Here is a 15839-nt window from a genome sequence, read left to right on the forward strand (position 1 = left end):
AAATCCTCTCATTTCTGGACTCCAGCGTGTCTTTAACAAGTCCCTTACGGTTCAGGAGGAGCAAAGATGAGCCTGAGGTGTTAAATTTAGCCTTAAATAAACTGTTAATACACCAGAAACGTACCATTTCCTCTGATTACTGCGATGGAAAATGGATTGTAACAGCAGCAGTCAATGTGACTGAAGAGGGAGCTTTGTCATCACATTACAGCAGCAGCAGGTAAACCAGAGCCTATCAGGTAATAACCGCCGTCTCCCTCTCCCGCCTGACTCTGATGTATCTCCAATGTCATCAATGGGTGGAGCTCATTTCTACTTTATGTTGGGGTAAGAGGGGAAAGAGGCACATTTCATTTGCTGCTGTAATGACATAAACATCAATCTGTCTGAACTGCTGCTTAAATGACTGTGTAACCTTTACAGCACTGTTAAGGAAAGATGTATAATTTCTGAATAAAACATAAAAGATAGAGGCTGAGGTAGTAAAAACGGGAGTCTGAACTCGCCGTCTCTGGAGTCACTTTGTCAAAGACCCGCTGATATTTCCTGCTTTTTAGGACTCGCATCAGGATAATCAGTGAATTCTCAGATTAAAAAAAAAAAATGCAGGGACAACAACAGATTGAGAGCCATAAAAAGTGGAATAAAGTCTTTATTACCCACCGACATTCCCTGCATAATGGAAATATTTTACAAGGCTGCCCATTTATAGACCCCTACCCACTATAAATTATATTATGCAAGAAACATCATGAGCGGTGGCGTTAACTACCCTGTATTAAACAGGTTTCCAGAGGGACGGGTTCAGTCGCTGCATGTAGCCTGGAACAAGTTTAATGCCACGTTTTTTTATGATCTCCAGAGCATATGTCGGCCTGGCCACAGATGATGGAGGTAGAGCGAGCAGCAGGGGCCAAGTCCGTTTAAAGGTGCATCTCGACAAATGAACCGAGAAGCTGATTTATTAATGCAGTTCAGAAAACAAAACTTCCTATAGAGACGTTTTTCAAGCATTTCTGTTCATTTCGAAGGCGTGTTGCCAGCAATTCATAGAATAGAAGAACAAGGTTCATTTCACTCAAAAATATACGGAAAATCAGAGACACTGATCATTTTAAGTGGTTTCTTAATTTTTTAATTAAATTAGAATGTTGCCATAATATTTCCATTCACCGAGATTCACCAGTAACAACAGATCCAAGCAAATGAGTTTTGACCTTTGTGAAGGTCGTGGTGGAAACTCGTGCCTGGGTGAACCCTCGGCATGTGTGGGGATTTTTTATTTTTTTGGTGCGAGGTTTCAACGTGAAAACGTGAAACTGTTTGGAAACATTTCGCCTCGGGGGCCTTCGCGGAGCGGAGCCGCATAGAGCTGAGCTCTGCAAGAACGGCCGCCTCTTCCTCCATAGTTGAGCATATGCCACTTTCTGTTTGAGCGAAGCCGTGTTTGTGCGTTGGCCTCTAACTCAGAGCTGCAAGGGCCGGTCAGGGACAACAGCTGTGTGTCTCTGTGAGCATCACGGCACGCATGACCTGCCGAAAAACACGAGGTAAGCATAAACACAGCGACCACGCCGAGCAGTGCCCGTCTGCAGCTCATTAAACCCCCCACAAGTCGTCCACGTAGACGTTAAACTGGAGCAGAAACCCGTGGGTCAAGAGGTCAAACACAAGCAGTGGAACATCCAGAAGCAAGGAGGGAAGAGGCCTAATGAAGAGATGAAGGAAGGAGGGTGAGGAGGGCCAGGAGGATGCTGGTGCATCTGCCCGCAGCAACGGGGACTGACGGACATATTTCCCACAGCTCCGTGTCACGGCAGGATCATAGCACAAGATTACGAAGCGGATCAGCGTGATCGGCTGTCGCTGATTTCTCAGACATCTGTCGGTGAGGTGACACAAGCTGCGACGAGGATAAAATCTTGAGCGGCTTTCGAGCCACTGTGGCCGAGGTTCCCGCCGCCTTCAGGACAAAGCAACTCGACGTGAAGATTTAGTGCTTTGATGCAGGAAGTAGAGAATGTTTGTCCCATTTCCAGCCAGAATTATACCAGAAGCTTGTTGGTTATATATTTGATTTCTGCATAAAGTCCAACAACCTTTATAAATACTTTTGACCTAATGTTAAAACGCTTGTGAACCAAATTTTAAATAAGAAAATATTAAATATTTCAGAACAGGTTTAATTCAAAGAATATAAGCTGACTGAAGCTGCGTCTCCAAAATGCTGCTGAAGCAGGAAGCGTGAAGCAAATTTTACATAAAACTCCTCTGATTAAGCTGATGTAGATCCTCAGTCATGCATGACATGATAATCCTAAATGCTTATAAAAAACCCCCCAACAATACAGAGAAGACAAACCTCGGTTTCATCTTTCTAACTCCTACCCTGCAACGGTGGGACATGTGACCAAAGCAACCCGCATAGCATCGCTAGGCGAGCAGCGACGAGCCAAACATTGAGCTGAACAGAGGGTGACCCCCCCATTAGTCATTTTAACTGGCATATATGTGGTTCTGTTGAATATGTCTAAGCTCATCACTTCCAACCATTTTCAGAACAGAGAAAACCTTTCAGATTAGAGGTAAAACATCTTCGAGAAACTTCCTGTTTCCTTCTACTTTAGCACTTTGGATAATCTGATTAAGCATTTTTTTTGTTTCTTTCCATCTGCCTTGCTTGAGAAGATGGATTATTTATTCCGGCAAAGTAATTTAATTGCAGCGTTCATAGTGATGAGACGTGGATTAAGAAATTCATTATGGTTTTGGAGCAAGGGACAGATTGTAAACAGTTACCTTTGAGTCCAGTCCGAGAGATGAAAATCATTTCCTGAATGAGAAACGATCCCCAGCTAAATCCCGTCTTCATTTCATCTTCAAGACTCAAGAAAAATTCAACATATGGACCGAAGTGTTGGCGGTTGGCCGAGGCAGGAGGATGAACCCGCTCTTATTTTCCTTTGGTTAAATGTCAGAAAATGCTTTCTTACATATTCCAACTACCAACTTATTTATGGCTACATGACTATTCCTCAGTTGGAATTTCATGACAGAACGACGATCAAAACTTTACGTAATAACAGTACAACTACCAGGTCGAAAATAAAGCCATCTCCTGGGTTTAACTGAGCAGACAGGTGCAACACTCCTGTTGGATAAGCACTGCACCGCTGAAAAGTTATTTAACCCCAACTGATGCAATGATCAGCATCCCATAGGCGTGGAAAATGTTAATCTGTTTAAAAAGAGTCCAATCATTGGCAGCAAGCAGAGGAAACATCCAAGGAGATTCAGATTAATTAATTTAAGGACCGTGGACGCACTGAGCCGCTTTTCTCACCTCCGATACGATATCTGAGGTTTAGCACTGGCTGATGCCGATCGATGCAGAAAAATGGTGCTGGACTTACTTGAAATGTTTGTTTGGTTTTTTTTTTAAACCGAAACTTAAATGTACTGAATTACAGATTTAGCTGATAACTCTGAACCAGTACAGCACATTTAAATGCACCAATAGCTTCACAAGCTTAGTGTAACACGTAGAAACAACACAGCTATAATTTGTTCAGTCAGTCAAGATGGATGATGGTTCAATTAGGAGTAGGAATAATAAAAATAAACACAGATGAATCTTCCAAATGGTTCAGAAAGTGCAAATATGAAGTCTAAATAAAACGTAAAATCAATAAACATGATGTCACTAAGAGCACAAAGCATAGAATTAGACTGAATAGATCTGCCCCTATGGACCAGGCACATTGTCACCAACACGTAATCTAGAATTACTTTCAATTCCAGGACTGATATAGATTAATATCGGATAGGTGCATCTCTAATTTGAGTGAAAAATGTTTAGCTGAATGTAGTCTGTAAGCTGTAGAGTGGATGGGATGGACGTTTACTATGGTAAAGAAATATTTCTGAAAGCATAGTTTCAGATCTGACCTGTGGACAGACTGAAAATCTAATTACTTTGATGGCTCGTGTTCAAAGATGCAGAAAAAGTTTAATCCCAAATGCCAGGATGATGATTCTGTCTGCAATTATAGAGAAATATATTTTGATAGAACTTATTTGAAGACCATAATAACTAATAAAGTTAAAGATGTTGATTTCCCCCCCCTCTGGGCTGTCTGCTCGGCCACACATTAAAGCTACATTTGAAGATAAAAGCTGGTCTGTGGTTGTTTATTCTTTATATTACCAGTCGTTCACATGAATAATGTCACCCTGCTTTACCACCAGAAATGTTTATGACAGATTAGAGGGCTCACATCCAACTGCATTTTCATCCTAGTTATTTTTGTTTTAGCGCATGTGTGAATCAATTAATTCTGTCATAAAAGGCCACCGTAAACTGTGTGCTGGAGTTAATGAGTCCGGCATTACCACGTCATTACACCAGCTGGCATAATGGAGCATGTGTTGTTTGTCATAATATATGCTGCCATGCTTAACAATCATAAATTGTTGGGACTGAAACTTATTTTTATGTTTGATGACAAAGATGAAAAGCTCCCGTGTCTGGATGTGGATCAGGCATATGCAGCTGTGCAGTTTTATTTACACAGAAGGAGGGTAAACCTTTGAGACAGACAAAAGTTTACCGATGATTAAAAAAACCGAAAGGTTTCTGAACATCTCAGGCTTTTTGTAGAAACTTAAAGCCTCGCCTTGTTTAGTTCTGGTAGCAGCACCGACCAACTCAGAGGTGGATTTAGGTGCCTTATAGAGCAAAATCATGACTTTTAAATCATCTATTTTGCAGACAGGAAGCATCAACAGTGATGTCAGGACGGCTGGGATTTGTTCCAGTTTCCTGGTGCTGGTCAGGACTCCGGCTGAGGCTTTTTTCAGCTCCCTGACTGACGCCCATAGCTAAACTTACTGAAAATAAATGCCTCCACTGATTTTTCTGGGTCTAATTTTTATGCACCTTTTTGAATTCGTGCATGAATTTAATTTAGTAATAGATTTTATCCATCTACTGTTGCATGTTTTGTAGGTTTTAGCATCACCAAGACTAGTTCAGTGTCACATTTAAGTTTCTTCTGCAGTAATTAGAACAAAAAAAGTGTTGGTCATCTCACAGATTTCTTCGTATTCGTTTTTTTGTCACTTAAATGCTTCAGATCATCAAACTAACTTTAATATCAGACAGAGAAAACCTGAGTAAACACAAAAATCTGATTTCAAATGACGATTATATTTATAAAGGAGAGAAGTGATCCTAACTAACCTGGCCCTGTGCAAAAAAGGAATCGAACTGAATCTTTTAAATTATCTATGACTAACCACAGCTTTTGGCTAAATGTTGGGAGCCCCAGCCAGGCCGGATTGCTGTCTGACCGGTAGAACCAAGAACTCATCTGTGTAAAAACATGAAGTAGGTTAAAAGATGACACCCTGCAGCAACTTAAGGGTGAACATTCATTACATTTTTTTGCACAAAATCATTTTTAGATAATGAGATTTTAGTTTGGTCAGTTCTGACTATTTTGAGTTCCTTTCAGGATGAGATGTTTTAGGGTGACTGTCACTTTAAATCCAAATAAGCTGCTGCTGACCACGCCTCCCAACTCAACATTTACACCCACACACACGACAATGGCTGCAAACAGATAACCATACATCTTTGAAAAGCAGAAGTGAAGCCTCCTGCACAAGAATGCAGCCAGTGGTTTCTGGATAGCAAGTCAACAACAAAACGCTCATCTTTTCCAGCAGCCATTGTACAGCACATTTAGCAATAAAACAAGCTGACAAAATGTGCTGGAGATCCGCTTGGGTTGCTAGGCAACAGTTCAGTACATGTCAATTGTGACATAACAATTGGGAGGTTTTGAAATGGGGCATTTTCCCAGACAGTGAAAAAACATTAACTGATTGCCATAGGTTTTTAGCAAACAGTTCAGACACAAATGGAAGAACAAAAACGTGCAAAATGTGAATTTTGCATAATAGGTCCCATTTATATAAACTCAAAAACTTGAAATAATCAGTCTAGATGGAATTATCAGAAACACCAGCAGGTCAACCTCTAAATGACTCAAAAAAATATAAAGTTTTGGAGTAGCACATCCAAGTCTGACCTTCAACTGGTGTGAGGGATTTTGAATAGCATTTTCATCCACAGTGGCACCAACAGGAAGGGGAGGAGTTTGGTTTCTGCTGAGGTCATCAGGTGCTTCTCCATTTCAGCACAGCTCTCCTCCTGCCAGGTTTAGGCCAGCTGGTGTTACCTTGACTGAATGGGGGTGGAGGTGGCACCAGTACCCCCACCCGCCGCTTGGTAACTGGTACCAAATGGTGCCTCTCCTCTTGGGTCCTGACCTGTGAACAGGCAGATCCCAGGACACCTCAGGACGGAACTGGAGGATGGGCAGACAGCTGTCTTCCGTCAGTGGGCCTGTGGACTTCCAAGATCTTTCTGCTCCACGGACACGGTCACTTAGTGCAAGGCTCAGTGTGAAACCAGGTAAGGCAAAGACTGGCACAAATATTATGAAGAATTTGGGATTTCTGTAGAGCTAAAAAAAAGCCTCCTTGGTTCTGTTTTCAACAGCATCTTAATGCACGATGCATTGGTATTAGGGTTGTAAAAATAATTGATTTCTCAATATAATCAATACTACAAAACATAATCATTCAAAGATACTTATTAATGTCAAAACTGATGCAAATGGGCCAATCCACACTTACCCAGATTGTTGCATTTCTACCAACAGCAGACCCTCAGCTTCTCCCCAATAAGCTGCAGAAGAGACGTTTTAAACTCTTAACATCGTAAGTACAGCCAGAAAACATAAAACATGTGACTCTCTTTAGCCGATAATGCTAACACAACAGCGGTGTTTGGAAATACTTTCTCTATGAGGTAGAAGAATGTCATATGCTAGCTCTGCTAATGCTACGAGCTAACGCCAAGGCACTCCTGATTGAGAACAACTTCAAATGGTCAGTAAAAGGTCAGGAAGCCTCCTGAGGCATTAAACCTCCTGGTCAACATAAGCTAACGCTTTTTGGTTTAATATTAGCTTCACCATCACAAGCAGTCCACTGGACTTTGTCCTTCTGAGCCTCTGTGAACTTTGTGTGTAAACTTGTTTTTTTTTAAAGATTTACAATTTCTAAAGCTGCGCTCATGCAGTAAAGTCATACTAGGTATGTAAAATTTTGCATGTGTACCTAACAATGCACCATTAGCTGCTATTCTTTTCCTATACAAATCTTTAATTGTTAATACTGTAATCAGAGGTTAATAATGTAATCAGTGGAAAGTCTTCACAGCTGACATTCGTTACAGATCTTAAAATTCATAGTAAAAATAATTAATAAAATAACTATATTTATATTTTAATCTTTCAGAAGCAGATCTGAGATCCTTTAGAAAAAATAAACTACAATGACAACACAGTCGCTCTTCCTGCTCTGCGACCAGCAGGACTCTGAGGAACAATGTTATATGGGTCTTGATGGGGAGAAGCTGCATAATTAATTTGTATATTCTAGCATGACAGATGTTTGATTTTGGCCGAAAAGTAATTAATAAGAGAGTGGAGGGAGAGGCAGATTGCTGGAAGATTATTTATGAAGACTCCTCGATGCAGTGGGGGTTGGGGCGGCTGACAGAGGGAGCATCAGCCTCCACATCACCTGCTCCCATGGACGTCCCAGCTGTTAGCCTGACCGGAGCACCGGCAGCGCCAAGCGTTTGCTTTCTAAACATAACGATGGTTTTTAGCAGAGTCATGAAACCTGATGGGGAGCCAACCAAGATTGGATGAAAAAGGTTCAGGAATTTATTTAGTGTAGCTTTTTTTAAAGGAGTATTCAGCGTTTTCCATTTTATAGCGCTACCAAGTAACTATGTTAACGTCAGTTGTTATGAAAATGTTTGATTTTGTAACTTAACACCTCCGTCCCTTTAATAGCTCCTCCTCTTTCTGAAACTCCGCCATCAGTAAGTCATCACAACATGGTTTCTATATTAACTCTATCAGCATTTTTACCAGCATTTTACTAAGAAGAAGCTCCTATAATGAGCTCAGCAGATGGGCAGTTTCACCAGATGTTTGCTAATTGCTGCTGGCTAGTCTGAAGGAGCTGAGTGAAGGCTGTCTTGGGAGGTGGAAACTCAAAAACTTCAACTCAGAGGAGGAGCTGCGCCTGGAAGGTGAACTAGGACCAACCAGACTGTTTGCACAGCTGTTGCAGTTGCTATGGAGATTAAAGGATTTCTCAAAAAGTTTTTGCAAAATTGGGGAAGTTATTTCAAACTTTGCCGTTTCCATCAACCATTTCTCTTCCAATAGTTCAAAATGAGCATAAAAAACATGGCTGATGATCTCAGGAGATTTCTGGAGTTTAGTTGGTTTTTAGGATTGAACATTTACGCATCCAACATGGTGAAAAACTTCAGGGAGTTTTAACACTTTTGTAAACAAACATGAGAACATTTGTTAAAGTAAACATGTCTGTTTTTCTTTGTTTCTCTGCAGGCTGCCGGTATGAAATATACATCTACATTCCTCCATCATGTAGTAGTTTGGTGATATTTAAGCCTGTCACAATAAGCAATTAATCAATTAATGATACAATAAAATAAGTCTATTCTGCTTACTAATATTTTCTGAAGGTTCAGAGACTTCAAACTTAATTTTATTTACGGTTTCAGTTGTATGTGTTTTTTTATTTCCATTTTATTTATTTATTTTGGCTTCATTATTCCGGATGTTTAAAATATTTCACAGTTCCTGTCTTATGTGTTCTTCACAAAATTCAAGTTTTTTGACATTTGAGAGACATAACTTGCATTATTGAAAATGTACGTAATATGCTTACATTTAATATAACAAGTCTAATTTATTGTAAAAACTACTGGGACAGTTTATCCTCCAGGACACTGTATTGACTTTTTGTGGTTCCCTTGTATTTTTTTAAACCAGCAGACTAACAACCGTTACCAGAATAGCTCATGAGTTTGAAAACAAAACCCCTTCGAGAGGTGAGGCTCCTCAACTTTAATCAAAAACCTGTCTGCACCTTCAGAGAGAAGGAAAATAATTAGACAAGTCCAATGTTTTCCACCAGCAGGGACGGGACAATTTATGCCTCAATCTGGCAAAACCTCCATTTTTCTTTTTTTAACCTGTTATTACAGAGCTTTACAGCTTCAGAGGATAATAATGAACTGTAATGGATGCCAAACAGTGAGGACAGGGAGTGAATGTAATTTTCCCAATGAGGGTATAAATCTCACACTGAGGCTGTTACTGTTACCGGCCGCGTGGACATTCAAATCTGCTGCTTTGATTGAAGCAGTCACAGTATATCACAGGCCTTGTAACCCCACTGAGGCTGAGTGCAGCCCATCAGCCACAATATGATGTGGTTCACTGCAGACCTGGATGCTTATGATTAAAAACAAAGAGCTGATAGCAGCAAGCAGGAGAGTTAATAAACACCCCGCTTCTTGCTCCAATACTCACACACTACGCACATTTTGACAACAGTAGGCTTTGGTTATTAGCTTACATTCACTCTGATGCTAACCATCTACATTGATTATGTAAATTTAACAGCCGTGCGTCCGATGAAGACGTTAATTTGTGACTGATGCTTCTGTTATCTGCAGCATGATGAGACCTTCTGGCTCTGGGTTCTGCAGCTGTTCTCTAAAGATCCTCCATCAGGTTTCTGAGGAGAAGGCAGCTGGACTCCTCAAACGCATTTCTCTTCCAAAGGAGTCTAATCCTGTGGGGGGGGAAAATCGCCAATTTAGAGACTTCAGCATTTCTTTAAATATCTCATTGACCTTCTTATTAATACATTTAAGGACTCTGCTGGTAAGTAGCTGCGCTGCAGCATTAGCAGGTACGTTCTCTAAATGAAATTGAAATTCTGTGCCAATAACTGCTCTGATTTTTGGGTAATGCCTCTGAAATTAATTATATAGCTATAAACTGGAGCTTTAGCCGAAGACAAAGTGAACTAAATCTTCTTTTTAAAAGGTTAGCAAGAGATATGAAATATAATGGAAAAAGAAGGGAAGTGATCATAAAGAAACTCTGTACATTAGCATACTAATTAAAGCAGAATAATAATCTTACATTCTTCAAAGACGTGTGTCAAACTTAGTTAATTATTGTCCTGTTCTACTGCTGCACCACTGGGAGCTTCAGCTGGTTAAGCTTCTCATTTTGAAGTTTCTCCGTCTTAAAACTTTTACTCCGTTTATTGCAATTTTGTGTACACATGCTGACTGTAGCTGCGTTTTCACTGGACATAACATAAAACTGGAGTTATGAAAATAAACTGGCTTAATGGAAACACAGACATCTATAAAAAAACTCATGTTTTTCTATAAAAATATATTTGGAGTTTTTTGGCTGTATTGAAATTAATGTATTTAGCAAAACTGCAATGGAAACACTCATGTGATCAAAAACTGGATGTTGCTACTGGCGGAAATGACGAAAAAGACGAGAGGAAGTGGTTCGATGATTATGTTTTTTAATGACTTGTGTGAACAAACGTGTGATTTCTAAATGCGTTTCTTATTTAGTGAGAATACAGCAGCGGCAAAATTGTGTTTATTCAACTTTAGCGCAACATCAACAATGTTTTCAACACATCTGTAACGGAAACGAAGCTACTGGGATCAATGTTCTGTTTGTTCATGAAAAAACTCCACAAAAAGCACAGGCTGTATTTGGATTAAAAATCAGACAAAGTCATCTGGGACTTTACCTGCATGTGTCACACAGACTGGACTAAAAACACGAAGCCCTGGCTGTGCTGGGAAACGCAGCTCAGCGCCAAAGAACGCCGAACAAATTCTGACACGTTTCATCTGAAAGCCAGTTCAACGCTATGAAGCTTACCGGAAATTACGACATTCTTGTAATGTTCTGAAAATATGACTTTATTGTCATAGTTCAACTTTATTTTCAAAATTATCCTGGTAAAAACCAGCTCTGCTTTGTACAGAAGGTCTGGATTCTCGGCTTTAAATTCACCAAAGTTTACTATGATGCATGTAATGTGCCAGTTCAACGCTATGAAGCTTACCGGAAATTACGACATTCTCGTAATATTCTGAAAATATGACTTTATTCTCATAGTTCAGCTTTATTTTCATATTATTTCGACTTTCTTCTTGTAATACAATTTTTCTCGTGCAACTTTATTCTCATACTGTGACTTTATTGTCATAATTTCAGTTTTTATTTTTTCTAAGTTTGTCCCTCATGTGCCATTGTACCATTTAATACACAAAAAATGTTGCATCCAGATCTCAAATGCAGTCTTTTCCGTCTTGTTTTCCAGGTTATTTGTGTTTGCGTGCAAACAGCACAAGTGCCCTCCAGCTGCTGATTTGTGTATCCACATGGCACTCAGTGTGGACGAATTACAGCTGAAAACTTTCACTGGTTGAGATTAAATAAATCCTTCTGTTAATTTTCTGGCCGTCTGTCCCTCATCTCATCGCCAGAAGCAACAGTGGGCCTCTCCGTCCCAGCAGGCCGAGGCTCTCTGAAGCAATATGTAATTAAACTCGGAGAGCATATTCTTTAATCCTAAAGGCTATTATGGATTTATGGTCAAGTGCATTGTCTGAGCTCCACAATGGCTTTCGCTCTTCTGAATACTCTCAGCCCGTATATGTTCTTAAATGGCTAGATAAAGGTTTTGTAACCCTTTTAAATCTGGCTCTGTAATGGGACTGCTACCGTGGCTTACTGCTCTCGTGGGGGAATATGTCGGCTTTTCCATTTTTCTTATGCTGGGATGGATATGAAGGCTTAGGAAGGGTAGAAACCTCTGTAATTATATTGCATCAGCGTTCATCAATGACATATTTCTGAACCCTTTCTGAGTCACTTTGGGAAAGAACAAAGCTGCACATGTAGAAATGTAATTATGCTGTATTCATTCATTTGTAGCTTGCATGGATTAAACGTTCATGCTTGTTTAAATGTAAGTGTTCTACATTTTACAGCAGAGAGTCCTGATCTAGTGTGACCTGACTTCACGACATGATGCTTTCAAACACCATAGATACTTAACTTAGTTGCTACTTTAGTTTCCAATATTTTATGGAGTGTTTGAATAATAATTTTTCCCCTTCCACACTTTGCTTTTCTACTTTATTTGCCTGCTTTAAGAATTTCTTGCAATATCCTCCTGTTTTTTTGTTTTCTTTTGAATTTGGCTGCTTTTTCACTCATCACTCATTTTCTACCCAGTCCTTGGTAATGACAGGTATGCATGTTTTAAACAGATGAACCTTCAAGATAAAAGATTTGTGCTTAAATATTATTTCATCAATTAAATCAAAGCAGTTTTTATCTCTATGCTGCCACATGACATCAATTAGTCACTATGCTTTTTTACGATTCATGGAAATTCACCTAAAAATCAACCGTGCACTTTTTGCACAAATGTAAAATTTTCAGCAAAACATCGGGTTTAAATGACTCCAACCTGCAGGTGGCAGTATTTCTTACATTTACTGTACTGCTGCCTCAACCTTACTCCATGTCAAGTTGTGATCGATATAAAAGAAGCCACAATTACGGTCTTACATAAGTGTAAGTTTTGCTAAATTTCATGCAAATATTTCTAAATTAGCACCACAAAATCTGATTTGTGGTGCTAATTTAGAAGTATGCTAACCCGGGTTAGCATTTGGATTGCAAAACGCAAACCCGGTGTAAGTTTTTTGCAATCCAAATTACCGTGTTTCCCCGATAGTAAGACACCCCCGATTGTAAGACATATCAGGGGTTTCAGGGGGGTCGGCTTGGGAAAACACGGGGGTATTGCCGCCTCCCTGTCATCTAGCTGCGCGCCGCCTCCTGCCCACGTCCGCGCCGTCCCCCTCTCCATACGTCACCGCGCCGTCCCCCTCTCCATACGTCACCGCGCCGTCCCCCTCTCCATACGTCACCGCGCTGTCCCCTGCACTTGTCACTGCCGCCTCCTGCTTAAAATACGGTAATGCACACAGGAGACTGTGATACGGAACCACAAGCAGTGCTTATACCGTATGCTATATTTTTGCCTCTAGACATGAGCGCTTCCGGTTCCAGTGGTAAAAGGAAGAGTTACATTCGACAATTTTTTTCCAATATAAGACATACCCCAAAAGTAAGACATAGTGGGGCTTTTTGGGGATAAAAAGAAAGTAAGACACTGTCTTACTTTCGGGGAAACATGGTACTAACATTTGGATTGCAAAAAAATTACAATCAAAATCCAGGAGGGACTGATCAATGTGAAAATATGTTCAGTATTTAATTTTAAGTTGTACTTGAGAGCTATTTATAAATATTTGCTTGTTAATATTCAAGCACAACCAGCACTTTGATAACATGCATTATGTTGATATGTCCAAATGAAAATGAATTTGACACCACAGCTTTAATCAGCTACTTGCTAACATTTCTGTAAATAACTCTTTGGGAATTATGCAGAGTTAAAATGAGGCTTTTCACAGATTCAACTAAACCTGAACTGTCTTGCTACAAGAAAATCATTTGTGAAGTGGATTTTGTTTGTCCTCACATTCTCTCTGTTTGGTACTAAAGTTTGACTGTTTATCTAAATTATTTGTGTGAAGAAAGTAAAAACAGCTGAAATCTGTAGAGATTCTAAGTTTTTTCAAAACAAAGGCAGGAACGGGAACCAAAACGTTTCCTGGATTTTCTTCCCAAACAGTTTAGTTTCCGTGTCCTTTTCTGTCATCTGATCACAGCCAAAAAACCATCCCCTCTGCATACCTTAATGATAATGTATTCCTTCTTATTTGACTTTTTAATTGGCTTTCGCCTAATTATCATCACAGGGTTCCTCAGACGTGTGCTGAGAGGAAACCCGGCGTCTGGGAACAAAAGGAGGTCGGACGTGGAGGTGTTGGCACCTGGCCTGATCCGCTCCGGCGACCCCTGTTGCTCGCTTTTGTGCGGTGATAAATTTTCCCCTTGAACATGATGTCAATATGTTGATGTGCCTTCCTTTATTAAGACACCATCCAACTGATAACAAGTCCTGCTGTGTGTTACCAACATAAATAATTAGAACAGAGACTGAGGAACGGCAGGTGGCCTTTGGCACAAAGAAATAATCATACTTGATGTGGAAAATAAAGTAAAAGGACCCATCTGTTCACGACGGGGGGAGGAGGAAAAACACGTTAACATATTGTCAGCGGCATTATGAAATACACAGTTAATAATTTCGTGGTGGCACACAGCTCCGGACACTTGTTTTAAATAATGGAGCAGAAGTGAGCCAAGGCTCGCTTCAAAGATCCAAAGCGGCGGCAGGTTTGCTCGCTCACGGCGCGGCCCACACATCATTCTGCCACAAACTCAGACACTTATTAACTTAAAAGGTTTATTAAGGGACAGGTAGTAAAACCATGAAAGGACCTTTACCAGAAGACAGCAGAGGGACTTTCTCATTGGCCTTCAGCTCTTTTAGACTTATAGGTAGAAATTAAAGATTTACTACATTAAGACTATAATTAGTGTAGCTGCAACTGTGTAAAAATTGCATTATTTTCCAAATATGACAACAAAAACAAAGCACATGTATCAGTAGATAATTATCCAGAACCTTCCAGCTTTTAAGGTTTTGGAACTGTAACTTAAACTGCAAGTAAACATGAGCTGAACAGCATGGAAACCAAAATGGAAAAGCCTGGTGCTGCTCTGAAGCAAACCCAGATGTGCCAACACCATGCCAGGGTGGGCAGCCACCAGCAATAACCTGACAGGAGCAACTGTTGCTACCGTTTAATCTCCGAACGGCTAAGAGGTCATTTCCAACAAATTTGATGTTCACGATTTCACAGACAGGACGATTATTTAAAGAAGACATTATACATGGGAGCATATTCACCCAGGGTCAGAGAAATGATCAGGCGTCACTGAGCAGAAAACACTGACCAAGTTCAATTTGGAGGCAGCTTCCTATCAGAACGTGCAGTAGACACGTGTGGGATACCACAAGGTTCAGTCCTAGGCCCAGTCTCATTTAATATCCACAGGCTCCTACTAGCTTGGGTTGGTTCACCAGACTCAAGTTATTATCTTTGAACACAGAGAGGAACAATCAAGACCTAGCACAAAACTCCAGTTATTACAGCTAGAAACTAGAGATCAGGTCAAAACTCTGGGTGTAGAGATGGACTCGGACCTGAACCTTCACTGAGTCACATAAAGACAGTTACAAAGTCGGCCTTCTATCACCTGCAGAACTTTTCTAGGCTGAGAGCTTCCAGCAGAATCTATAGAAATTAATCTATGAGTTTATCTTTAGTCACATTGATTATTGCAACAGTGTCTTCAGAGGTCTGCCTGAAAAGTCAGACATCTGCAGCTGATCCAGAACGCTGCTGCTGGTGTTCTGACTAAAACCACCAAGGTAGAGCACGTCACCCCAGTTCTAAAGTCCGTCCACTGATAGAATAGACTTTAAAATGCTGTTGGTTTATAAACGGCTTGGCAGCAAAATACATTAAAGACCTGCTGCTGTTGTATCAACCTTCCAGACCGCTCAGGTCTTCTGGTTCTGCTCTGCATCCGCAGAACCAGAACCAAGCATGGAGAAGCAGCATTCAGCTTCTATGCACCACCAATCTGGAAGAAATTTCCAGAAAACTTGAAAAACAGTTCCTTTAAATCAAGGCTACAAACCTATTCATTTAGAGTCGTCTTTGATTAGCAGTTTCACAGTGTGATGTTTATATGATGCACTTGTTGCTGAAATGTGCTTGTGACGGGCTCCTGTCACGGTTGTGAATGAATCCCCGTTTGATTGTTGTT

At 40.3% G+C, this 15839-nt stretch overlaps 1 long non-coding RNA gene across 1 annotated transcript in view; it reads right to left on the reverse strand.

The window, feature by feature from the left end:
* Nucleotides 1-8498: 8498 nt before the first annotated feature.
* The window catches only part of LOC145552870 (uncharacterized), a 254817-nt gene continuing 247476 nt past the window's right edge, over nucleotides 8499-15839 (reverse strand). Inside the window, exon 3 of the long non-coding RNA XR_014088988.1 lies at nucleotides 8499-9759. This is a non-coding gene — a long non-coding RNA (uncharacterized LOC145552870). The remainder of the gene's footprint in view (nucleotides 9760-15839) is intronic.

This window comes from Poecilia reticulata, chromosome 9 (assembly GCF_904066995.2).
Source record: "Poecilia reticulata chromosome 9, P_reticulata-male-v2, whole genome shotgun sequence".
Lineage (NCBI taxonomy): Eukaryota > Metazoa > Chordata > Actinopteri > Cyprinodontiformes > Poeciliidae > Poecilia > Poecilia reticulata.